Here is a 12554-nt window from a genome sequence, read left to right as displayed (position 1 = left end):
TCTAAAATTTAATATATAAAAATCTATATAATTATCTATATCATTAGTCAAAATTACTATTAAATATAATTTGCAAAAGTCTACTATATTATTCTATGTTTCATTCATGAAAATTTAAGAAAATTATAAGCAATAGCTAGAAAAGTCCTTCTGCTTAATACTCTATAAGCTATACTCTTTTTATTCTATATTATTATGTAATATATAACTTCTTTTTAGTTAAAAAGCTAAGTATAATAAAAGGAAAAAACTAGTTTTAAGCTTAAAAGACTCACATATCGATAATAATACTAGTTTTACATCCATATTAGATCGATTTAGATATTAAATATGTGTTTTTCTCTCTTTTTCCTATATTTTATCTTAAAACTAACTTTATTATTTTAAAATTTAAATACTTTTCCAACAGTGCCCTCAATGAAGTTTGATGTCTGAGCCTGTGGGCTTTATTTTGAGCTAAAATTTGTCAGCGAGTCCTTGTTCTTTTTGGTCCTGTCCAGGCTCACTCCTGGCCCTCTCTCTCTCTCTCTCCCTCCTCCTCCTGGCCATTTCAATAATCTCTTCATTCTCGGCCAGAGCCACAAACGATTTTTTTCATGTTAACATTTTATTTGGCTCTGGTTGGCTATTGTTGTTGTTTTGTTGTTGCCACTCCAGGTTGGCAGCTCCTGGAGTCGTCCTATAGTCCTTTACGTTGCTCATACGCCCCATTGTGCAGACATTTTTGGATTCTTTTGTTTTGGTTTTTTTTTTTTTTTTTTTTGTGTTTTTCTCTGCACCCACGACAATGAAGGTTAAAATGGCCGAAAAACAAACGAGAGCTACATTCTAAATGCTAAGTTCATTCATTCATTTTGGCCCAAAACACACACACACACACTCACACACACATATCCTGAAAATGGCCAACACACACACAGAGAGAGACTGTAAAAGCTTGTTTTTGGACAACAATTAAAACGATTTAAATGCAAAACAGTCAACGCCATTGCAGAAAATCGCCATCGCCCTGAATCTCTGACCCAACTGGGTCATCATCATGACCGGCAGTGTATTAGCCAATTTCTGGATTTTGCCCCAATTGCCCTGCTAGCATTTACAACAGTTACCAGTTACCCGTTACCCGTTACCAGTTACCAGTTACAGATACAAGATACAGAGAAAGATAGATATGTATATATATACAGGCCATTCAGGCAATAGACGGGTTACTAGGGGATACTACTTGGCCAAAAGGCAAAAGGGAAATGGCCAAAAGCACAAAAGTCAACTGGCTTAACTGCATTAGCCAGTCGGACCAAAGAATGCATCTCCGAATGCTTTTTGCCTTCAAAGTATCGAATACCTTTATTTGGGCGATAAATTGTTGGAGACAAGCGGGCTAAGTAGCCAAAGAGCCAGAAGGTTCAAATCCGAAAAAAGGTATTTAGGGAGGTATTTAGGAAGGTATTTTGGTATATTTAGAAGAATTTGAAGAAGAATGTAAGAAATAGTTGGAAAGAAATAAATATTTTTTAGGTTAATAAGAGATATTAAATCCTATATTCTATAATCCTATATTCCTATATCCTATATTGTCTAGTATTTTAATACCTAACTTTAAGGTTAATACCATTAACTTCTGTTCAAGTTCTAACTTTGTAATTAAGGTTCTTAGGTTCTTGAAAGAATTATTTTAATATTTGAGAGATTTCTTGTGAAATTTTCCAGAGGAATTTATTTTTATTATAATTTTTGCAACCAAACTTAGTATTTTATATAAAAATTATGGTTTCAGATGCTTATCAGTTTCTAGACTCAGTTTATGGAAGTTATAGCCAAAATATACCAACATTTTTATATATTTTTTGTAATTTTCTATCATTTCAACACCTTTTCTTCTAGTCTTTTATATTTTGTTTAGTATTTTTTTTTATTGTTTTTAGTATTTCTTAGTACATTAGTGTCTTTTGAGCCTATAAACCGAGTCTTATCGATAAACTCAATTCCCACAGAAAAAAAAACATTATTTCTCTCTAATTAAAAGCTTATATAGCCTACATCAACTAATTAAATATTTAGTCTTTAATTAAGAGTTTAGGCCTTAATTAGATTAACTCGAAATGTCAAAAAAAAGAAAAGAAATAAGATAAGCTAGAAGAGAAGCTATAGAGAAGCTTCTTTTAATATGTATATAATATATTTAAAGTTGATCAATTTGGTATTAATTGGACTAGTATTTAAAGTATTTTAGTAAAAACCATGAAAGATATAATATTTTTGAAAGTAAGCTTCAAAGTAATTAATGATTCCTAATATTATAGATTCTATAAAGAAAAAAAAGAAAACCCTTTTAAAAAATACCCAAAAATGGTTTCCAATTTAATTAAATTTTTTTCAATTACTTTCAATCATATTCCTGGTATTTTCTTTGGTTTTTTTTTCCAACATGTTTCAACATGTTTGCCGCGTTGGAATAACAAACATTAATTTAGTTTCCAACTCAAGTGAGAAAGGGGGTGTAAAGTGTGAAAAGTGGTCGGTAGACAGAATAGGGTGGCACTAATTCAACATTTAATCAGTTCGTTTAATTTCCATGCTTGGTCACAGTTCGGGGATTTTCATTTGGCCCTTGACTTAACCCCTTACCCCCTACTACCCCCTCTTGAGCCCCTTGATTTTGTGAAAATGTGAAATGTTTTTCGCTGGCAATGGCTTTTGTTTTTTGAATCGTTTTCTTGTTATTGTTGTTGCATTTAATTAAAAGCCTTTTTGGAGAAAGTGGATAGATAGTGTTGGAGAGAGAGAGTGTGGAGAGAGAGTGGAGATTTCCGGGCTACAATAAAAAAAAGAAAAGAACAAAAGGCAACCACCCAGCTGGCCAAAAATGAAATAAATAGAGGCGCGTTCTCCTCTATTTTTGGCAACAAAACAATAATAATGGCCAAAAAGCGCTTGGCTTTGGCTTTCTCTCTGGCTTTGGCAACAACAATGCCATTTTCACTCCCACTGGACCCATTCATGTCACACACACACACACACACACACACACACACTCTTAAACACCAATTTCGTAATCACTCAAAATTGTTTGGCAAACATTTTAGGCAATTTTTGTTTTTTTTTTTTTGCAAAATACGCACACAATTTTTTGGTTTTTTTTAGCAAAAAAAGTTTCAAAATTTATAAGGTCATTTTTCTACTAATTAATAAACAGAAATTCATTTCTATTTTTCTAGTTTTAAGGTAATTTTTGCAGAGACAACATCTGGGCGTGGCTTGTTATCTCCTTTTTGTATTATTTCCTTTAGAAAACTAGTACTTTTTTAATTTAAGGTTTTTTACCATATTCCTTTCTTAAAACAAGAAGCATTAATAATTGAATTAAAAGGAGACATTTTAAATATAAACAAATTGCTGATTTAATAATAGTTCTACTTATAAAGTTTAAGATTATAAAGATTAAGCAAGATGGAGAAACGAGATATAACTTAGATCAATTGATTAGTTAAATAAGAGCTTAATTTAATACTCTTCTATAAATCAGTAAAATAATTGCATCTAACATTTATAGATATTAAAATTATTTTAAGAGCAAGTATTTAGACCAAAAAGTATGATTAAATTCAAGTAAGAATATTTTTCAAGTCGATTTATTAATGTTAGACTAGATTTTATTATTTTAGACTAGATTTTGTGGATATTTGATTTAATTTTGAAGGCTATAAGATTTTCCTTATGAGTTCTTTTGTTTCTAGAGAGTTCTTGCTTCTTGTTTTGAGGAAGGAATATGCTATTATTTTTATAATTTAAAGGAAAAGGTAATTATAGGTAATATGTATAAGAAAAGAGGAAAGAAAAGGTAACTTTTATGGGTACTAGGATTTTTAGAAGTCCTTAAATACAACACTAGAATACTACTAGGATGCAAATATTAAATAAAATCATTTTAAAAATGTGTATGATTTAGTATGCCTAACATAATATTTATTTTGATATAAAATACCTTCTTAAATGAGAAACTAAATATATTCTTTTCCTTAATAAGCATCTAGTTTATAAGAAAAGTTTCTTATAAACATTATAAATCTAAATATTTTATATAAAATACCTCAATTCTCTCAATCATTAAAAATACTTTCCTAAAATCTACATTTCTTAATTCAATTACTACTTTTATTTTAAGGTAAAAACCTACCTTATTCTTTAAAAATACTAATCCTTTATCCTTTGTAATATTTCTCTTTTTTTCTCTTCACTTTAAAAGACAACCCAATTTCCCGAAAAGCGAATATTCGTTTGCATTGTTTCGGCTTAACCCACATTTCCCAGAGCACCTACCTGCCCCTCCCCTCCCTTCCCCTCCTCAAGTAAGTAAGGGGTTAAATATGCAACATACAACTTGCAACATTTGTGTCACACTTAATGCCTAATCTTACCTTTTGCCACAAAATATATATATATATATATATATGTATATATAATTTTTAATTCTCCCGATTTCTAATTCAGATTCTTAGTTGTATGTCTCTTCCTCTTCCTTCTCCTTTTGTTGTTGTTGCACACAGAGACACAGACACGCACACACTTGCCACACGTACACGTGGCCAGGAAAATGCCTTTCCTTTTCCTTATTTTTTGTTTTTCGATTTTCTTCAAATTTTCTTTTTCTTTTCCTTTTTTTTTTGTATTAAATTTTTTTTTCTTTTTCTGTTTCTCTTTCGGTTTTCGGTTCACCAGCACTTTTTCTATTTTTTTCTTTTATTTTAAATTTTTTCTTTTATTTTCTTTCTATTTTTAATTAAAAGTTTTTTGGTTTTTTTTCGAAAAACAATCAAAAAAAGTGAAAAAAATTGAGATTTTTATTTTTGGTGGTTTCTTTTTTTTATTTCTGCATAGCTCAGTTTTGAAAAAAAAAAATAAATAAATAAGGACATCAACAAGTTGCAAATTTTTTAGTTTTTATTAAAAAAAAAATAAGTTCTAAAATTTTACTCTATTTTTAAGAAAAAAATTTGACTCTAATTTGGCGCCTTTTTTTCTTTAAAATTGAAACTTTTCTTTAAAAATGTTTTCACTTTAGAACTCCAAGTTGTTAGGTAATTTTCTAGCCTTACAATAACAACAACAAACAACAAACAACACACGCACACCCACACACCCATACACAGTAATGCCAACACACGGATATAAAATATAGTGGAAACTTATGTAAGCGTTTCGGGCGCGTTTCATGTGCGTTTCCCTCGCGTTTTTTTTCTTTGGGCTAACTGAAATTTTGTTAACCCAGCTGTTGTTTGTTGTTGTTTTTTAAGTTTTATTTGAAATTTTCATTAAAATATTGTATTGAAGAATTTTAAAATTTTAAAAATTTGGTATTTAGGCTTTAAAAAAAAATAAACAAAAATTAAAAACAAAACAAAAATCATAAAAAGGACCTACTTCAGGCGGTCACATGAGCCATACAGACACAACAACACACACCACCAGGACACGCCGACAGGCAGGCAGACAGACGAGCGGGCGACGGGGGGCGGCGGAGCGGTCGGGCGGACAACGTTGGCGGGACAACAACAAACGCGACGACGACGGCGACGGCGACAGCGACGACCACGACCAGAATGAAAAAAAAAATAACAATAATACGGCCAAGAAACGAACAACAAACACACCGACGGCGAACAACACGACAACTGGCGACTTTAGCGCGTTTTTTTGCGATGCGATTTTTTTTCTATTTTTTTTTTTTTAACTTTTTTTTTTTTTTGGCTTTCCCTAACTTGGCTTTCTGTAATCTTTTTTTTGGTGGCTCCTTCTTCTTCTTCGTCGTCTTCTCTCAAAGCGAAACGCGTGCCGTCAGCGCTGAGTCCTGTTTCATACTGTTTATTGGCGGATTCGTGTCCTGCCAAGGATGCTGTCTGCTGTGCGAATCCTGCCTTTAACAAATCCTTGCTGTTGCTGGTGCTGCTGCCGCCACTGCTGCTGCTGCTGCTAGTGGATGCTGCCCACTGTTAAGCTCTGCTGCGGCACAAGAATTTCCCTTTTTTGAAATGTTAAAATTTCCCTGGCATGCGCGCACCGTGTACAAAAGTTCCCATTTCCCCAATGCGAAATGCAGTTTCATGCCTTTTCAATGCCAACAGCCGGCCAACACTGCGTATGAATGATCTCTGCGTTGCGGCAAAAGGTGCAAGTGGGGTGGGGTGGCTGCTGTTAAAGGGCACAACAACAACAACAACACGAACAAAGAAAAAAAATTCTTTGCGGACTTTATTAAATATTTGGTCTACACGCGAGCACTTTCAAATTGAGACTGACATTAAAGTGGGAATGGTAGCGATGGGAAGTCAAGATAGCGGTTGATATTAACACGCTCTTTGGCTGAGTTAGAGCTTGGAGCTTGGATGAGAGGGGAAGGGCAGAGATAATATCACCTTGCTCTTTTTTCATTGCTGCCTTAAGGGAATATCACTTGCACTTGCAAGCCACTGCATTGTGCTGCTCTTAGGCTAAGCTCAGCTTGAGACTTAAGCTTTAATGAGATTAAGAGAGGAGATAATATCACCCACGTGCTTCACACCTAGCACCTGGCCTGCTCCATTGTTTTGCTCTTAGAGGTAAAGGGATGGTAGGCTACCTTAATTCTTGATTAAATCTAAGGGAGCGGATAATATCACTTGCTTGCTTTATCTCTAGCCACTGCATTGTGCTGCTCTTATGTTAAGCTTTAATTAGATTAAAGAGAGGAGATAATATCACCCACGTGCTGCACACACCTAGCTCTATCACCTGCCCTGCTCTTATTGTCTTGATTTGCTCCTTGAGCCTTGATCTAAGGGAGCGGGTATTATCGCTCGCTTGCAACTTAGATGGGAGAAGAGAAGAGATAATATCACCCACGTGCTTCACACCTGGCTTAACCCACGCTCTTATTGTTTCGATTTCTTATCTGCTCTTTCCCTCTTTGAGGGAGTAAGAGGGAATAGATAATATCATAGCTAATAGCTAAGAGCTTAGGAAGCCATAATATCACCCAATTGCAACTTTACTGCCAAGGGCTTGGCATTATCCAGAGAAGTAAGCTAAAGAGCCAAAACCCAAGAGCGGCCCAGGTGAGAGGCAATTAGTAAGCTCTCCATTTTGTTCAAACTATCAGCGCGATTCTAACGGCAACTCTTGAAAACGCGATAAGAAGCCATTTTTAAAACGCAACCAGAAAGCAACTCACAGCTATGATTTATTTGATTGTTAATTACCTAATTAAACTAATTAAATGCTACATATTAGTAATAAACTTCCCCACTGGCAGCCCAGCCCTGGCAGAAACAATTAACAATAAACATATTTAACCCTTGAGCCATACCAACGGGGGAATGAAAAGCGGCTAATTCGGAATTACAAGTGGCAATTGGCGGGCATTAATGGCGGGTGCTGTTAGCCACAATTACGCTACCAGCTCTTGGCCAAATCAATTTATTTATGAAAATTTGAGGCACTATATGTTTGTGTATAGGTGTGTGTGTGTGTGGCATGTGGCATGTCCAATGCAATGCAAGCTATGCACGCGCGTATCCTGCAGGACATAAGGACACACGTGCAAACGGCATTAATGCAAATGAGCTGGATAGTGTGGGATACTGCCAGGATACTGCCAGGATACTGGATATGGGTAGGAGGGGGGGGGGGGGGTTGGTTACTAGGAAGGATACCGAAATGCGAAATGCTCGACTTGATGCCAAATTGAATTATGTTGGATGCCAGAAAGGTTAATGAAAGAGAGCGCCATTCTGCACATCGTAGTGTGTGGCACATCCACTGCCCCCCACCCCACCCCCAGAATGTGCCGCTGTTGCCACTTCTCCGCCAGAAATCCACCTTCACATCCACGGATTTGGATTTGGGATACGGATACGGATTCGGATTCGGTGTCGGGCTGAATGAATTGTGATGAAGCACCAGAGCCACCCTAAAGCAAAGAGCCACCCTGGGAGATGACCATACATACTGTACATAGATGTGGTACTGCACTGAGAAAAAATTGTAGGTATGGCAGTAGTTTAAAACCTTTTTTTAGAATTTAATATTTCTTAGAAATTTCTTTTTTTTTAATTACTTTTTATACCCTTGCAGAGGGTATTATAATTTTGTCCAAAAGTGTGCAACGCAGTGAAGGAGACATCTCCGACCCTATAAAGTATATATATTCTTGATCAGGATCACCTCCTGAGTTGATATGAGCATGTCCGTCTGTCCGTCTGTCCGTCTGTCCGTCTGTCCGTCTGTCCGTCTGTCTGTTTCTACGCAAACTAGTCTCTCAGTTTTAAAGCTATCGTCTTAAAACTTTGCACACACCCTTCTTTCCTTTGCACGCAGTATATAAGTCGGAACGGCCGGGATCGGCCGACTATATCCTATAGCTGCCATATAACTGATTGATCGGAAATGGTATAACTTTGGTGTTTTTAGAGTTAGAGTTAATTTGACATGAGAGCTATTTTTGGCAAAATAATACGACATGCCAAATTTCATAAGGATCGGCCGACTATATCCTATAGCTGCCATATAACTCAACGATCGGAAATGACCCAACTTTCGTGTTTTTGAAGATAGAAAGCTGGAATTTAGTACAGACTCTATTTTTGGTTAGTTGATCCAACCTACCAAATTTCATTAGGATCGGCCGACTATATCCTATAGCTGCCATATAACTGAACGATCGAAAATGACCCAACTTTAGCTGCAAGGGTATATAAACTTCGGCTCCGCCCGAAGTTAGCTTTCCTTTCTTGTTTTTAATTTAATTTTTTTTTATAATTTTAATTAATATATATTTTTTTTGCAGTGTTGTTGGTCAGCCTGCATGCAAATTGATGGTTTTTGTGTGTGCGGCTCTACATTATCTTGGTCTCGGTTTTTGGTTTTGCTAAAGGATTCAGTTCGGCTTGCATTCGTATCCCGGCTGCAGGACTCTCAGCCAGGACCAGGACTCAGGAGTGACCAGCACAACACCCCCCTTTACTCCTTTCTACCACCCACACCAAAAAAAAAATGGCAAGAAATATGTGGCAAGAACCTGGACTCTCAGTGTAATGGTTATTGGTAATGTTTCCAAAAGATTTATGAAAATTAGCACTACGTTTTGGTATTTCTAGTATTTTAAACAACTACCTATTGGATTTGTTCCCTTAAAGAGAACTTTTTATATATGAGCTTTTAAATTAAAAGTTTTGCTTTTTAAGATTTAAAAAAAAAATTGGTATTGTTTCTTATAGAATTTTGAGTAAAAAATTCCAATTGAAATGCTTCTATAGAGCTAATTTTATAATTAAATCACTTTAAAAACATAAAACTAATATAAATAAGGATTCAATTTATATATATTTTTTTAAATATGCATATATATAATTTTTTTTTTATAAAACATTAATTTGTTTTAAATAAACAGTAAAATTAGTTTATTTTGAATCATTTAAAAATAATATTTTTCTATTCTAAAAAGTGTTGTAAAATGACACAATTTTGTATGCTATTTCATGTCTAGTTCATGTCTGTACATGTTTAATATTTTACTGTTTATTTATTTTAAACATTACCCCTTTAAAGGTTTTTAAAAAGCAAATTATTAAATGTTACATAAAAACTTCTTTGAATTCTTCCTTATCCATTCTTTATCCACCATTTCCTTTTTTTTTTTTCTTTTCTTCCTATCCCTTAACCTCCTTTTTTTCATTTGTATAAAATTTTTTGTCTATTTTTGAAAGAATATACTCCTTTATTCGCCATTTCTTCTTTGTATCTTATCTTTTTAGACTATTTTTTGTCCATTTTTGAAACAGTGCTGTAAAATGGCATGTTTCTTATGACTTATTCATGTCTCTAAATGTTTATCTTTATAATTTCATTATATTTTATTATTATTTGATGAATTATGACCCTTTTCGAGCCCTTGCTAAGCTTCCATATCTTCTATTTTATCTGTTTTGTTAAAAAATACTATTAGTTTTCGAAGTCTCCTAAACAGTGTTGTAAAATGGCACCATTTTTTCTACCATTTCAAGACTAATTCATGTCCGTACATATTCCAGTTTAAAGTTTTATTGTTTTTTAATGAACTCTACCTCTTTTTAACCTTTTTCCGAGCAAATTAACGAATTTAACTTACAAACTCTTGTTAATCTCCCTTATGTCCCTTTAAACCAATTAATTTTTTACATTTTTCCCCTCCTGGTGGCTTTTATTATTATTGCCGGTCATAAAGTGTCTGTAAAATCGAACCCCTGCCAATCCGTTTGATTGGCCTTGTTCGTAAGCCAAGTTAATCTACACCAAAATCCCATCATGCTTATCCCGCATCAATTTACAAAAAAAAAACAACCTCCTTAATTTTCAAAGGTCTTCTTGCTTCTTTCCTTTATTTTTTTATTTTTTTAATGGCGCAAAAACCGCAATAAAAATATGAGAGTTGAAAGGATAATAATTCATTATAATATACTTTCCATATAACACATACTTTTCGGGGCACTTATTTCAATAAAACCAGGCGCACATCATTGAGCCATTAAATACATACAAAGTGAAGCAAATCGTTTTGACTGAAGCCAGGACCTTTTCGTCCTTTTTGGCTAAAGTCAACCTTCGGCTCTACATCACAAAATGCCTAAATAACCAACCTGTCTTCTCTGCCTTCCAATCCTCTGTCCTCTGGAGTCCCCTCCCCCCCATCCCTCTTTGTTTTGTTTTGTTATCCTTCAGATTTTGCGAAAGGAGTTGACAACATGCAACCGACAACCGACAACCCAAAAAAGGCTCAACCCAACCCCCCAACAACCCAACGTAAGGCTTCACCATTTTCCGCCTCAATTAATTAAAATGTTTTGTTTTAAATGCCAGGCCCCGAAAAGGGATAAGAGAGGAGGCTGAGAGCGAGAGACTGACTGCCTTCGTCCTTGAAGGTCTGACACATCCTGGCGCGGCAGTCTAGTGTAAAATGCTGATTGATATTTTCCCTCGGTCTTGGTGTTTTTTTTCTCTCTGTGTATTTTTCAAGGTCGCACAATAAAAATTGAGTTCATCCATCATTTATGGCCACCCACGGATGCTAAAAAGGATCAGCACGCGGAATAAGGTGGAGTCTCGTCCTTTTGCAATTACTGCTGCCTTTCACTCTGTCTTGTTGACAGGTCCTGCGAATCCTTCCCTTTCCCCAGCCAGGCAATAAAGGCGCTTTAAATGCTCCAAATATATTCCCGGTAATTGTAAAATTATTAAGTTCATTAATCCCCGACCCCGACTATTTATAGATATTTTCATCAAAATCTAAATTAATTGGCTTAAATTTTAAAGGCAAGTGTTGGTAATCGAAGGTTTATAGGACCTATGGGACTATATTAATTTTATTATTATAATTGTAAATTTAATAGATTCTGTAGAATATCTCTTTTTTTCTATTTTTCTAAAAGAAAACAGTGTAATCTCCTAAACAGTGTTGTAAAATGGGATTATTTGTCATGTTGCTTCATAAACTAAACAGTCATGTATTTATTACAGATCTTACAGATTAAGATCTATTTAATAGATCCTATAGGTCTTTAAAACCAAAATCTTGTAGGTTCTTAAACATCTTATAGATCTTCTTAGATATTATAGGTCTTAAAGATCCTTAAGATCTGAATAGGTAGATCCTGTAGATCTTTGAAATCTTTTAAATCTTATAAAGCTTATAGTTTTAATAGATTCTATATATTTAATAGATTAAATAAGCCAGTATATCAGGCTCACCTTATGGATTTTATAGACCTCATAGTTCTTATAGATTTTATATTAATAAAAGATTTAATAAGCGTTATAATACTTATAGACCTTATAGATCTTTTAGATACCTCGGATCTTATAGGTCTTGTAGATCTACGTATATATCTTTTAGATTCTATAGATCTCATAGATTCATAGATGCCTTAGGTCTTATAGAACTGATAGATCTTATAGAGTGTATGGATTTTTTTGATTGTTTAGATCTTAAAAGTTCTACGTACATATATTATAGATCTTATATCTTTTGTAGTTCCTATAGGACTTGTAGATATTATACATAGATTCTTTAGATATTATTAACATGATATGTTCTACAGATCTTTTAGATTATATATATATCTTATAGACTCACCCTGAGATCTTATATACTCCATAGACCCTTGATCCTTTTAGATTAACAGGTTGCATAGGTCTTATATATATTTTTTTTATCCTATAAAAGATAAAATAGAGCTTTAGATATAAAATAATTTATAATATACTATATACTATATTCGATTTTTTCTAGTTTCTTTTAAGATGTTATAGTTATTGTAGATCCTATATATATATATATAGATATAATAGCTAGATGATAGAATAACTTTTAAAATAATCTTTTCCCGAAACCCCAAGGTAAGTGACTTTGTAACTATTTAATTGTAATTTTAATAATCACGTCTTGTTTTTGTTTTTTGTTTTTTGATTCTATTTAATAGTCCTTGAAGCAGCGAGTACAAAAGGCAGAAGTCAACAGGAGACAGGAAGGTAACAAGGATAACGAC

The 12554-nt window shown here is 34.0% G+C and overlaps 1 protein-coding gene and 1 long non-coding RNA gene across 5 annotated transcripts in view; one reads left to right on the top strand and one right to left on the bottom strand.

Moving 5' to 3' along the window:
* LOC138925677 (uncharacterized) overlaps nt 1-9183 on the top strand; it is a 31376-nt gene extending 22193 nt beyond the window's left edge. The window contains exons 5-6 of one of the 2 annotated variants that reach the window (XR_011441870.1): nt 7294-8023; nt 8822-9183. This is a non-coding gene — a long non-coding RNA (uncharacterized lncRNA). Of the gene's footprint in view, nt 1-7288; nt 8024-8821 lie in introns of both variants that reach the window. The other variant, XR_011441869.1, reaches the window with a different exon arrangement.
* nAChRalpha3 (nicotinic Acetylcholine Receptor alpha3) overlaps nt 1-12162 on the bottom strand; it is a 142047-nt gene extending 129885 nt beyond the window's left edge. For 2 of the 3 annotated variants that reach the window (XM_070276580.1, XM_043213081.2), the window contains exon 1: nt 4419-4694. The gene's annotated coding sequence lies outside the window, so the exon portion shown is untranslated. Of the gene's footprint in view, nt 1-4418; nt 4695-12142 lie in introns of those variants that run through there. The other variant, XM_070276581.1, reaches the window with a different exon arrangement.
* Nucleotides 12163-12554: the final 392 nt, after the last annotated feature.

The sequence above is a fragment of the Drosophila bipectinata genome, chromosome XR (genome assembly GCF_030179905.1).
Source record: "Drosophila bipectinata strain 14024-0381.07 chromosome XR, DbipHiC1v2, whole genome shotgun sequence".
Taxonomy (NCBI): Eukaryota; Metazoa; Arthropoda; class Insecta; order Diptera; family Drosophilidae; genus Drosophila; species Drosophila bipectinata.
Note: the sequence above shows the minus strand (reverse complement) of the source record. Positions and strands in the feature narration are given on the sequence as shown.